This window comes from Plecotus auritus, assembly GCF_963455305.1.
Source record: "Plecotus auritus genome assembly, chromosome: 2".
Lineage (NCBI taxonomy): Eukaryota > Metazoa > Chordata > Mammalia > Chiroptera > Vespertilionidae > Plecotus > Plecotus auritus.
The window spans coordinates 165,833,399-165,847,210 of record NC_137771.1 but is presented as its reverse complement, the minus strand read 5'-3'; positions in this window follow the sequence as shown (position 1 = coordinate 165,847,210).

Below are 13,812 nucleotides of genomic sequence, written 5' to 3'. Positions count from 1 at the left end.
ACCAGGGGGCGTGCGTGGAACATGGGGGGCATTGGCCAAGGTGGGATGGTGGAGCAGGTGAGCTGGGGCACCAGACCGAGGAGGGAGCCGGTCACTGTCATCAGGGAGAGCCTCTGGTGGTTATTGAAAATTCTTTGCTCGTGCAAGCCACAGTCCCACCCAGCGCTCACACCAGTTGCTGGCGCCAGAGCCACCACTCACATCCAGTACCAGCGCTAGCCCTGCTCCCACCCATCTGACACCGGAGACATCACTCACACCACTGCTCGGAGCCTTTAGCGGGGGTGAGCGGTGACTGTCAGCCCCGATCTCCCCTGAGTGCTTCTCCACCTGCTCCTGTGGGATGATCGGGGCAGCAGCCGCTGCTCGCATCCACTGACGGCCCCGGCCCCACTCACACTCGCTACTGGCACTGGCCCCAATCTAACTGTGCCATCAGCGGGTGTGAGTGGGGCCAGCTATCAGCGCATGGGAGCAGCGGTGGCAGGAGCAGCGCTGCCGGTAGACATGGGACAGGGGATCAGGGGCCACAGTGGGAGGATGCCCTTGTGCCTACTGCAGCCTTGCAGCCCACAGTTCTTTTCAAGGTGCATGAATTCATGCACTGGGCCCCTAGTATGATTGATAAAATTGGTATAAGAAGGAATCAGGGACAGGTATGGGAAAATATATTTTGGTGGTCCTTTCCTAAAAACTTATTTTGAGTGTACAATAATAATGTAGACATATTTTTAGCCCTAAATAGAGCTCATAGGTGACTGATTAGTGCATTTGATCTAGAAAATGTGCTCCAATTGGATTTGTGGCAAAGAGAAATCTCTTAGAGAGAGGGAGAGGGGAAGAGAGAGAGAGAGAGAGAGAAATGTAGATTATTCTAATTTCAGAAATACAAAATTTGGAAAAGTCATGTTATCCATTTGGCACTTAAGGAAATAGGTCTTAAGGAAGGAAACCTGACCAGATCAGCAAGAGCAGCAGGCTCAAGAGGGCACTGATCGACCAATGACTTTAATGAGCAGCGCCATGACGTTTTGGATGGGCCTAATGTAGTAAAAAGTGATAGGTAAATGGTAATATCTACATATTTATTAAGAACTGAGTGAAGAATAAATATGAAAAAGAAAGACCTGTATGGAATGAGAAATACAGGGAACTGAGGAGATAGGGATTGATTTTAATAGGTGTGTTTGTAGAGGGTGGACAGTGGAAATGTAATCACTTACTTAAAATGTTGTTTTGTAGGTGAGAGATAGATATGGTTTTATGTTGATTTGGCTCTCTACCATAGAGCTCCTGCATTTTCTACCCCACACTCTCTGGAGATTGGGAAAGAAATAATATGCATTGTCAGAATTATTGATGTATCTGAGGAGGAGAAGCTCACAGACTAAAATAACAAGACATTTAAGAACTTTTAAAAATAAACCCCAACACATTGCAATATGCAGTTTGCAGAATTATTAGAATAGGTGCACCAAAAATTTAAAATTGCACTATTAGAAGTCAATATTAAGAAAGGGAGGGTATTGCCTTACTTGTTTTGCTCAGTGGTTAGAGTGTTGGCCTGTGGACTGAAGGATCTCAGATTCTATTCTGGTCAAGGGCACGTACCTCGGTTGCAGGCTTGATTCCTGGCCCTGGTTAGGACATGTATGAAAAGCAACCCATTGATGTGTCTCTCTCACATCGATGTGTGTGTCTCTCTCTCTGTCTCTCGCCTCCCTTCCACTCTCTAAAAAGAAATCAGTAGGGAAAGAAAATATCCTCGGGTGAGGATTAACAACAACATCAAAACAATAAGAAAGGAAGGATATTGGCAATGTGCAACTTTCAAAGATTATTCAAAATGTTATATGGAAAGGAATTGCCTGGGCTCCTCTGTGAAGGATGGGCAAGAGGCACTTGCCACTTCAAATGCTATCACCGAGTTGTATACCTATTGTAATTAGCCTAGTGTGGTATTAGTGTAAGGATGTATAAATTGACCAATTACAAGGTCAGGAACAGAATCGCACATGAATGGAGTTTGGCATATGACAGAGGTGGCATGAAAGATAAGTGTGAAAAAGAGGGAGTATTCTTTAATTGAAAGTAAAAAATAACTATTTATGAAAAGAGAAAACTGTTGTATTCTCACCTCAATAATCAACTTCAGTTAGATTAGGAACTCAAGTGTAAAAAAATAACTAGGGGAAAAAAACAAACAAAAATAAAAGATTTCATTAAAAACAAACATTGGCTATGAAATAAAAGAGTAATTAATTTAAATATATATAAGAAAAGTCAAGCCCTTTTACTGCTCTGCTGCTGCCCTACTTCTCTGGCCTCATTTTCTTCCAATATTTCTCACATTGCAACATTCTCTCTCCATCTTTGCATTATTGCATTACACTGTTCTCCAGAGACTCCTTTCTCCATTTTCCAACCCAGAAAATTCCCATTGCACTTGAAAAAATAAAGCATATGTAGTTCTCATAATCTACCTTTGATTTCAGTAATAATTTTAAAACTACAAATGTGTTGGTATATTTCCAAAAATATAGAAAATTAAAGTATATAAAATATAGAGTGCAATTTACGTTATAATCATAGTCTTTTAAGAAGAAAGAAATGCAAAGCAATAAAAAACACTAAAGTTCTGTAATAACAACCGAGGAAGGAGAATCACAGTGTCATCTATGATATTACTAAAATTAGTAGAATCTAATCAGTAAACAATAATGGTTGATGATTTTTAACTGAACCACAAATGTGGAGATGATATATCTTGAGGATAGATTCTGAATCCAAATACAGAACTCCTAGGTTCTAAAGCCAATTTTCTCAGCAATCATACAGCAGTACACTTTTGTCCAACATGTTTTATCAAAATGGTCCAGTAAAATAAAACTATACTTCAAGAGCAAAATGTGTCTTTCCTCATAAGGACATAAAAGATTTTATTAATAAATTTAAGAAAATGATTCAAACTAACCCATGCTCACAAAAATGTCTTGAATCTTAAATTTAAATGCAGACCTATAAATTCTAATATCACCATACTAAATCTGACTAGATTTACAAAACGAACAAAAAACAATAGGTAACACAGTAAAGGCTTAAAATTGAAAACAAATTTTTCAAATATTAGAGATTCAGAATGTCATTGGGTGTTTGGACCAGAAATGATGCCTGGGAAAAACCAGTTTTGAGGATTCTGGAAGGATGATATAAGAAGTGCAATTTCCCCCCAGAATAATCACTTAACAGGAGAAAATTATTTTAAAAAGAAATAAAACAATTATTTAAAGCCTCTTGAAATTGTCCTAAGGGCATACAACAAATGAATCAACATTCATTACAGTAAATATACTACATCTTGGTAAGAAGAGTAAGAGATTATTACACTTGAGCCATGGCTTTATCCCTTACCCCCTTCTAAGCTCTGTTTTATGAGAACTCTATTTGGAGTGATATGCTCTGAGAGGGAATGTAATCACTTACTTAAAATGTTGTTTTGTAGGTGTTCTATAGCCAAGAATACCGCGGTCTCCCCTACAACCTAGACTAGGGCTATTGTTTAACTTAGAAGGGACAAGACACCAGGGATTTTCTCCTAGCCGTGGGCAAACTACGGCCCACGGGCCAGATCCGGCTGTTCTATCCGGTTCTCTTGCTCTCCCCTCCGCTCCTTTACTTTGAATTTATATTAGTTCACACAAATACTCCATCCATGCTTTTGTTCCGGCCCTCCGGTCCAGTTTAAGAACCCATTGTAGCCCTCAAGTCGAAAAGTTTGCCCACCCCTGATAGCCCTATGTTGCAGAAGCTCTATTCCTACTGAATGTCGTAAGAGAACCAAAGCTCCCTTAACTCACCCAGCTCCTTGGTATGGGAGATGCAACTCTACTCCAGACACAGCAGGCTGAAAATCATGGGAACCTGATTGTTCTTACCCCAGCTTTACTCGTAGGTTAGAATTTTGACATCAGGAAAACAGAGAGGCAATCTGAGAAGATTAAGGGCTACCACCTTCTCCCAGTGCTCACTTTTAAAGCAGAGAGGTTGCTCTGGGATAAAGAAACTACTATTTCTGTTCCCAGTTCCTATGTAGTGGCAAAGAGGTTCTGACTGAGAGATAGGCATTATTTAAAGATGAAGGGCTCAACAGCCCTGTCTGAGGAGACTGACTTATTTGGATCAGAGCATAGAAAATTCCATGACTGTGGGGTTTGCTGCAAACAATGGGAATCTTACTGGATATCAACTGAGAAGATGATCATAGTTCTATACAACTATTACAAACATTCAGAATGACAGAACAGTTAGAAGTTCAATAGAGGGAGCCAGGGAAAGAGACAGACACAAAGAGCCTCCTAAGATTCCAGTTAAACCTGAGATTTGGGAAGTCTGAGTGCACACACTAGTCTGTAAACACTCAAAACAATTAGACTTAAAAACATTCACAAACTGTGCACAGATTCATAAGCAAAGGGTGGAAGCCTCACTGACACAAGGGACTTAAGCAAACTGATTTATACCCAAATACATGATAATCAAAATATTTGAAATAAAATACAGAGAAAAAATTTTAAAAGCCTCAAGAGAAAAAATGATTCATCATATACAAGGGAAACCCAATAAGTTAACGTAGACTTTTAGCAGAAGTTATGGTGCCAGAGGCAGTAGAATGACATATTCAAAGTGTTGAAAGTAAAAAACTAATGACCAAGTATTTTATATCCAGCAAAACTACTTTTCAAAAATGAAGATGAAATTAAGACATTCCCAGATAAACAAAGGATGAAAAAATTTGTTTGTTATCTGATCTGTTTTACAATACTTAAGCACATTCTCCAAACTAAAAGCAAGCAACTTCAGACTGTAATTTGAATCCACATGAGTAAGAAAAGCATTAATAAGTGTAATTGTACAGATAATTATAAAAGACAATATTACTGATTTTTTATTTTTTCTCTTAACTGATTTAAAAAGCAGTTTATAAAACTACATACATAACTACATCATTGGGCTTAAAACATATAGATGTAATATCTGTATATATAAAAGCCTAAGTGACTGGAACAACCAGAACGACCAGAATGATGAGTCGCTATGATGCACACTGACCACCAGGGGGAAGATGCTCAATGCAGGAGCTGCCCCCTGGTGGTTAGTGTGCTCCCACAGCCAACTTCCCCCGGTTGGCCAACCTCCTGCGTTTCATCCCCCTGGCCGGCAGGCCCCAACCACCTGATTGGGGCCATCCCCAGGGCTGGGATGAAGAGCCAGGGTTGGGTGGCAATGGACATGGCCCCTTTCCCAGGGGGGGCGAGGGCCGGCTCCCTCCTCAGGGCCAGTGGCCCACCTCTCATGCCCTATCCCTCCCCACCGCTGGCAGGTGCCAATTGGCTCACCACCCACAAATCATGGTGACAGTGTAGTGGCAAAGGAAGGAGGAGGCGGGGAACCGTGTGGTGGTGGGGTGCTGACGATGGTGGCGTAGGCATCCAGCGTCCATTCCTTCCATGCCCAGCCTGGCAACTGTCACCTCCTCTCCGGCCCGGCCCTGATCAGCCTGGCCCCGATTGTCCCTGATAGCCGGCCAAGCCTAGGGACCCCACCCACGCACGAATTTCATACACTGGGCCTCTAGTATTTGACAATAACAGCACAAAGAATAAAGATGGAAACAAAATTGTATTGGAGTAAGGAAATGACATAAGATGGTAACTCAAATCAATAAAAATAAAGGAAATCAGAAATGGTAAATAAAGCAAATACAACAAACTCTATAAATATATGCTTGCTTTCCTTCTTTCTCTAAGCTTCTTTATAAGACATAAGATTATATAAGGTAATTTTAACAATGCACTGTTGGGTTTGCAACATATAGAGGAAGCATGTATAAGAATAACAAATAAGGAGGGAGGGAATGGAGCTAAATAGGAGTGAAGTTTCTTTATTTCACTACTAGAGGCCCGGTGGATGAAATTTCTGCACTGGTGGTGGGGGTGGGGGGTCCCTCAGCCCAGCCTGCCCACTCTCACATTCTGGGAGCCTTCAGGGGATGTCCTACTGACAGCTTTGCAGGAGGCAACCAGGCTGATCAGGGGAAGGCGCCACCCCTATTACCCCGCTGCTGCTGCCACTGCCGGCCTCTGCAGCCACCAAGGTGTTTTCATCAATACGGACTCCAGTCCCTTCACCACAAAAAAATGACAACTTTCTTTAGGCATTTTCAAGATGTCTCTTTCATAGGATATGAAATTTCTTTCTTTTTTTTTTTTTTTTATCCTCACCTGAGGATATGTTTCCATTGATTTTTAGAGAGTGTGGAAGAGAGAGGGAAAGACAGAGAGAAACATCAATGTGAGAGGCACACTTTGATTGGTTGCCTCCTGCATGAGCCCTGACCTGGGCCCCGGCCAGGGAGGAGCCTGAAACCTAGGTACATGCCCTTGATCAGAATAGAACCCAGCCCCCCTGTGGGTTTGTGTCTCCACTCTGGCCCCAGCAGCCCAGTGCCGTGGCTGTGGGGCTGGGGCTGGGGGCTGGCCCCCTGCATGTTGTCCTCTCTGGCTCCGGGGCCAGGTGCAGGCTGCCCTGTCTGTTGTTCTCTCAGGCTCTGGGCCCATGCCAGGCCCCTTCTCCTGAGCTGGTCGAGACCATTACAGCGTCCTGGCCTGATTTGCATATTCTCTCTCTCTCTCTCTCTCTCTCTCTCTCTCTCTTCTCTATATATATATATATATATATATATATATATGTGTGTGTGTGTGTGTGTGTGTGTGTGTGTGTGTGTATATATATATATATATATATATATATATATATATATATAATTAAGTTTGTGTAAATCTAAAGTATATTGTGGTAATTTAAGATGCACATTATTAACTATGGGTAACCACTAAAAATTCAAAATTATGATTAAATATTATTTATGGAATGAAAGTATTACACCAGGCAATTTCTACACACTACAAAAATTTCTCAACCTGATATAAGATATCTACAAAAAAGACACAGTCTGATCAACAGATCATATCTAACGGCTAAATGCTGAATGCCTCTCATCCCTAAGATCAGGAACAAAACAAGGATATACACCCTTGCCATCTCTATTAAATATTGTACTTGGTTTTACCCATGGCAATTAGGCAAAAGAAAGAAATAAAGGGCATCAAGAGTGGAAAGGAAGAAGTAAACTGTCTCTACTTGCTGATAACATAATCTTATACAGTATATATAAAATTCGGAGAAATATACTAAAATATGTAACTAATAAATTCAGCAAGTTTACGGTTTCAAGATGGATATACAAAATTATTATATTTCTGTACATTAATAATGAAAAATCTGAAAATAAAATTAAGAAAAAAATTTTATTTACAATAGCACCAAGAAGAATATAATATTTAGGGGTGAATTTAACAAACTAGTGCAAGATTTGTACACTGAAAAGTACAAGGCATTGCTGAATGAAATTAAAATCTAAGTAAGTAGAGATACATCCATTGTTCATAGGTCTGAATGTTAATGTTAAAATAGGTAATCCTACCCAAATTGATCTATATAGAGATTTGATGCAATCCCTATTAAAATTCTTGCTGAATTGTTTTTTGCAGAAATTGAAATACTGGTTCTTAAATTCATATGGATATGTAAGAGAAACAGAATAACCAAAAAAAAAATTTTTTTAAAGTACAAAGTTGGATAACCTCTCAAAATCAAAACTCACTCCAGAGCCACAATATTCAAGACAATGTGATATTCACTACAAACACAGAGCTATAGATCAATTGGATCACATTTAAAGTCTAGATAAATCCATATATTTATAAATATTTAATTTTTGACTAAGATGAACAGAATAAAATGGGGGGTGCGGGACTAAGTGATGCTAGGACAACTGGATATGCATATACAAAAAAAAGGAATAGGGATCTCCATCATGTATCATACACAAACATTAACTTAAATTAACCATATACCTAAATATAAGAACTGAAAGTACAAAACACTTAGAAGAAAACCATCATGGTACTTGGCTGAACAATGGAATTGATATGACATCAAAATCACAAGCAAAAAAAAAAGAAAGAAAGAAAAAGGTAATTGGAATACAAGTGAAAATATAACTCATAGAACAGAAGAAAATATTTGTAAATCATATAATGTATCTGGTGAAGGTCTTATATAAAGAACTGTTAGAACTGAATAATAAAAAGACAATTTAAAAATGAGCAGAGGATTTGAATAGATATTTCTCAAAAAAAAGATAATTGGCAAAAAAACAAACAAACACATGAAAAGATAACATCATTAGTCTTTAGTGAAATGCACATATAAACCACAATGAGGTGACTCTTCACATTCACTAGGCTGGCTATTCTCAAAAAGTCAGATAAGATATGTTGGTGAGAACATAGGGAAATTGGAACCTAATATATTGCTACTAGGAATTGTGCAAAATTTGGAAAATCAACAACTTTGATCATTCTCAAAATGTTAGTTACTGCATGCCCCAGCAAGTCCATTCCTAAGTATACAACCAAGAGGAATGAAAACATATTCCTATATAGAAACATATACACATATATGATGGCAGCATTATTTGTAATAGCTATGAACTGAAAACAATCCAAATGTCTGTCTACTGATGAATGACTAAATGGAATGTGGTATAACTATGCAATGGAATACTCAGCAATAAAAAGAAATGAAGTACCGATCCATGGTACAACCTAGGTGAACCTGTTAAGAGAAAGAAGCCAGTCCCCAAAGACTGTAAATTATATTATATAGAATATCAGAATGGGCAACTCTGTAGACTCTGAAAATAAAGTAGTGGTTGCCTGGATCTGGGGTGGGGGTTGGGAGTGATGACTAATATGAATTCTTTTTATTACAGGGGATGATGAAAATGTTCTACACTTACATTGTGGTCATGATTGCACAAATCTAAATATACATTAAATTGTACAATTTAAACGGATGAACTTTATAACATGTGAGTTATATGTTAATAAAGAGGCTAAAAACAAGTAAGAAGGAAAAATAAATGCTAGTTTTGGCCATCGTGATTTTGAGAGATTTGCCAACACAGTTAGACAGAACACAGTCCACACAAGACCACTCTCACTTCTAATATCAACTACAAGTTCTAAGGATTCCCCAAAACTACCTCAGGGTTTTTTTTAAATTTCTTTATTGATTAAGGTATTAACATGTGTCCTCATCCCTCCATTAACCCTCAACACCTCCCCACTCATGCCCTCACCCCCTTGGTGTTCGTGTCCATTGGTTAGGCTTATATGCATGCATACAAGTCCTTTGGTTGATCTCTCCCCTTTACCCCCACCCTCCCCTACCTTCCCTCTGAGGTTTGACAGTCTGATCAATGCTTCTCTATCTCTGGATCTGTCCCTGTTCATCAGTTTATGTTGTTCATTATATTCCACAAATGAGTGAGATCATGTGGTATTTATCTTTCTCTGGCTGGCTTATTTCACTTAGCATAATGCTCTCCAGTTCCATCCATGCTGTTGCAAATGGTAAGAATTCCTTCTTTTTTACTGCAGCATAGTATTGCATTGTGTAGATGTACCATAGTTTTCTAATACACGCATCTGCTGATGGGCATTTAGGCTATTTCCAAATCTTAACTATGGTGAATTGTGCTGCTATGAGCATAGGGGTGCATATATCCTTTCTGATTGGTGTTTCTAGCTTCTTGGGGTATATTCATAGAAGTGGGATCGCAGGGTCAAATGGGAGTTCCATTTTTAGTTTTTTGAGGAAACTCCATACTGTTCTCCACAGTGGCTGCACCAGTCTGCATTCCCACCAGCAGTGCAAAAGAGTTCCTTTTTCTCCGCATCCTCTCCAACACTTGTCATTTGTTGATTTGTTGATGATAGCCATTCTGACAGGTGTGAGTTGATACCGCATTGTCATTTTGATTTGCATCTCTCAGATAATTAGTGACTTTGAGCATGTTTTCATATGTCTCTTGGCCTTCCTTCTGTCCTCCTTTGAAAAGTATCTATTTAGGTCTGTTGCCCATTTTTTTATTGGATTGTTTATCTTCCTTTTGTTAAGTTGTGTGAGTTCCCTGTAAATGTTGGAGATTAAACCCTTATCGGTGATGACATTGGCAAATAGGTTCTCCCATGCAGTGGGCTTTCTTGTTGTTTTGTTGATGGTTTCTTTTGCTGTGCAAAACCTTTTTATTTTGATGTAGTCCCATTTGTTTGCTTTCTCTTTAGTTTCCATTGCCCTAGGAGCAGTATCAGTGAAGAAATTGCTTCGGCATATGTCTGAGATTTCACTGCCTGTGGATTCCTCTAGTATTTTTATGGTTTCCCATCTTATGTTTAAGTCCTTTATCCATTTTGAGTTTATTTTTGTGTATAGTGTAAGTTGGTGGTCTAGTTTCATTTTTTTGCATGTATCTGTCCAATTTTCCCAACACCATTTGTTGAAGAGACTGTCTTGACTCCATTTTATGTTCATACCTCCTTTGTCAAATATTAATTGGGCATAGTGGTTTGGGTCAATTTCTGGGTTCTCTATTCTATTCCATTGATCTATATGTCTGTTCTTGTGCCAGTACCAGGCTGTTTTAAGAACAGTGGCTTTGCAAAGAGCACATAAAAAGATGTCCAACATCCTTGTGCCATTAGGGAAATGCAACATAAGCCTATGGTGATAGCAACACAATGACCAGCACTGCTAAAATGAAGATAAGGTACAGTTTCAAGAGCTGGTGAAGATGAGGAGCAACTGGAACACACATTGCTGGTGGCTATAAAAGATAATGCAGCATTTCTGGAAAATAATTGGGCAGTTTTTTTTTATCAACTTAACCATGCATTTGCCCCATGAGCCACAATTCCACTCGTGGGTATTTATCCAGAGAAATAAAAATTTATGTTCACATGAAAACCTGTGCACAAATATATGTGGCAACTCTATGTGTAGTAGCCACACAGTGGAAGCACTCCAAGGGTCCTTTGCCAGGGAATAGATCATAGGCTCTGGGACAGCCACCGTGTGGAACACGACTCAGAAGTAACAAGGAATGTGCTTCTGATACAACTACTGAGTGACTCTCCAAGACATTGTGCTGAGTGAAAGAGGCTTGTTTCAAAATTTACACACTGTATCACCTCATTCATAGCCCTATGACACTTTCAAGCAGGCAAAACCATGATGGAGAATAGATCAGCATTGCTAAGAGTCCGAGCAAAGATGAAGCTGTAACTATGGAGGGGCAGACAGAAAGCAGAGGCAGTTCCTGATGTATGTCATGTTCTGGATCATGGCTGTGATAATGTCGACACAAATCTATGCATATGTACACCACTGCACACCAAAAAGGCAATCTTATCCTGTGATAATTTAAAAAGAAACTCAAGGGGAAAAAACAAATGGCCAGCAATAGTGGAATGGCTAGGTAAATTACAATAATGTCACTTGCTAAAATATTAATGATTGTAGCAACATGAAAAAGCAAATTTGTAATAATGAAGTAAAACAGGTTACACTACAAAATTGTGAATTATATGTAATCTGCATGGAAAAAATAAAAGGGACTAGACAATGGGAGGTGGAGGGTAATGGGGGAGTAAGGACACATATGTAATACCTTAATCAATAAAGAAATTTTAAAAAAAAGAACAGTGGCTTTGTAATACAGCTTGATATCTGGTATTGAGATCCCACCTACTTTGTTCTTCTTTCTCAGGATTGCTGCAGCTATTTGGCGTCTTTTTTGATTCCAGATGAATTTTTGGAAAGTTCGTTCTAGGTCTGTGAAATATGCCGTTGGTATTTTAATGGGGATTGCATTGAATCTATAGATGGCTTTGGGTAGTATGGACATTTTAATGATGTTGATTCTCCCAATCCATGGTATGTTCTTCCATCTGTTTATGTCTTCCTCTGTCTCTTTTTTCAGTGTCCTGTAGTTTTTTCGCATATAGGTCTTTTACCTCCTTAGTTAAGTTTATTCCTAGGTATCTTAATTTTTTTGGTGCGATGGTAAATGGGATTGCTTTTTTAGTCTCTCTTTCTGTAAGTTCACTATTGGTGTAAAGAAATGCCATAGATTTCTTGGCATTAATTTTGTATCTTGCTACATTGCCGAATTCATTTATTAAGTCTAATAATTCTTTGATGGAGTCTTTAGGGTTTTCTATGTACAATATCATGTCATCTGCAAATAAGACAGTTTTACTTCTTCTTTTCCAATTTGGATGCCTTTTATTTCTTCTTCTTGTCTGATTGCAATGGCTAGTACTTCCAGTACTATGTCAAACAGGAGTGGTGAGAGTGGGCATCCTTGTCTTGTTCCTGTTCTTAGAGGAAGTGGTTTTAGTTTTTGTCCATTGAGTATGATGTTGGCTGTGGGTTTGTCATATATGGCTTTTATTATGTTGAGGTATGATCCTTCTATTCCCACCTTGCTGAGAGTTTTTATCAAGAAGGGGTGTTGGATTTTGTCAAATGCTTTTTCTGCATCAATTGATTTGACTATGTGATTTTTATCTCTCAATTTGTTTATGTGATGTATCATGTTTATTGATTTGCGGATATTGTACCATCCTGGCATCCCTGGGATAAATCCTACTTGGTCATGGTGTATGATCTTTCTGATGTATTGCTGGACCCGATTTGCTAGAATTTTGTTGAGGATTTTGGCATCTATGTTCATGAGGGATATTGGCCTATAATTCTCTTTCATTGTGTTGTCTTTATCTGATTTTGGTATTAGGGTGATGCTAGCTTCATAGATTGAGCTTGGAAGTGTTCTTTCCTCTTGAATTTTTTGGAATAGTCTGAGGAGGATAGATTTTACTTCTTCCTTGAATGTTTGGTATAACTCCCCTGTGAAGCCATCGGGCCCCGGGCTTTTGTTTGCTGGGAGCTTTTTGATGACTGCTTCAATTTCTTCCATAGTTGTCAGCCTATTGAGATTTTTAGAATATTGCTGATTGAGTTTTGGAAGGTTGTATTTTTCTAGGAATATGTCCATTTCCTCCAGGTTGTCTAGTTTTTTGGAGTAGAATTGTTCATAGTATATTTTAACAATCCTTTGTATTTCTTTGGGGTCTGTTGTTATTTTGCCTCTCTCATTTCTGATTTTGTTTATTTGAGTCCTCTCTCTTTGCTTCTTGGTGAGCCTGGCTAGAGGTTCATCAATCTTGTTTATCCTTTCAAAGAACCAGCTCTTGGTTTCATTGATCTTTTGTATTATTATTATTATTATTATTTTTGGTCTCTATGTCATTTATTTCTGCTCTAATCTTTATTATCTCCTTCCTTCTGCTCACTCTGGGCTTTTCTTGTTACTCTCTTTCTAATTCTTTGAGTTGTAGATTTAGGTGATTTACTACCATTTTTTCTTGTTTTTTGAGGTAGGCCTGTAGAGCTATAAACTTCCTCTCAGGACTGCTTTGATTGTGTCCCATAGATTTTGGATTTTTGTGTTTATGTTGTCATTAGTTTCCAGGGTGTTTTTAATTTCTTCTTTGATCTCATTGGTAACCCAGTCATCCTATCTAATAAAAGAGAAACATGCAAATTGACCGTACCTCTGCTATGCCACAAGCCACACCCACCAGCCAATCAGGAGCGAGTATGCAAATTAACCCAACTAATATGGCAGCAGCCATGGAGCTGGAGCAAGCAGGAGGCTTGGGTTGCTCCTGGTGAGGGAGGAAGCCAAGCTTACCACCCGCCCTGGCCTGCCCTGGCCTCCGCTCAAGGCTACAAAGTTTCAATTATAGAAGATAAATACATACCAGATACCAGGGACTCTGC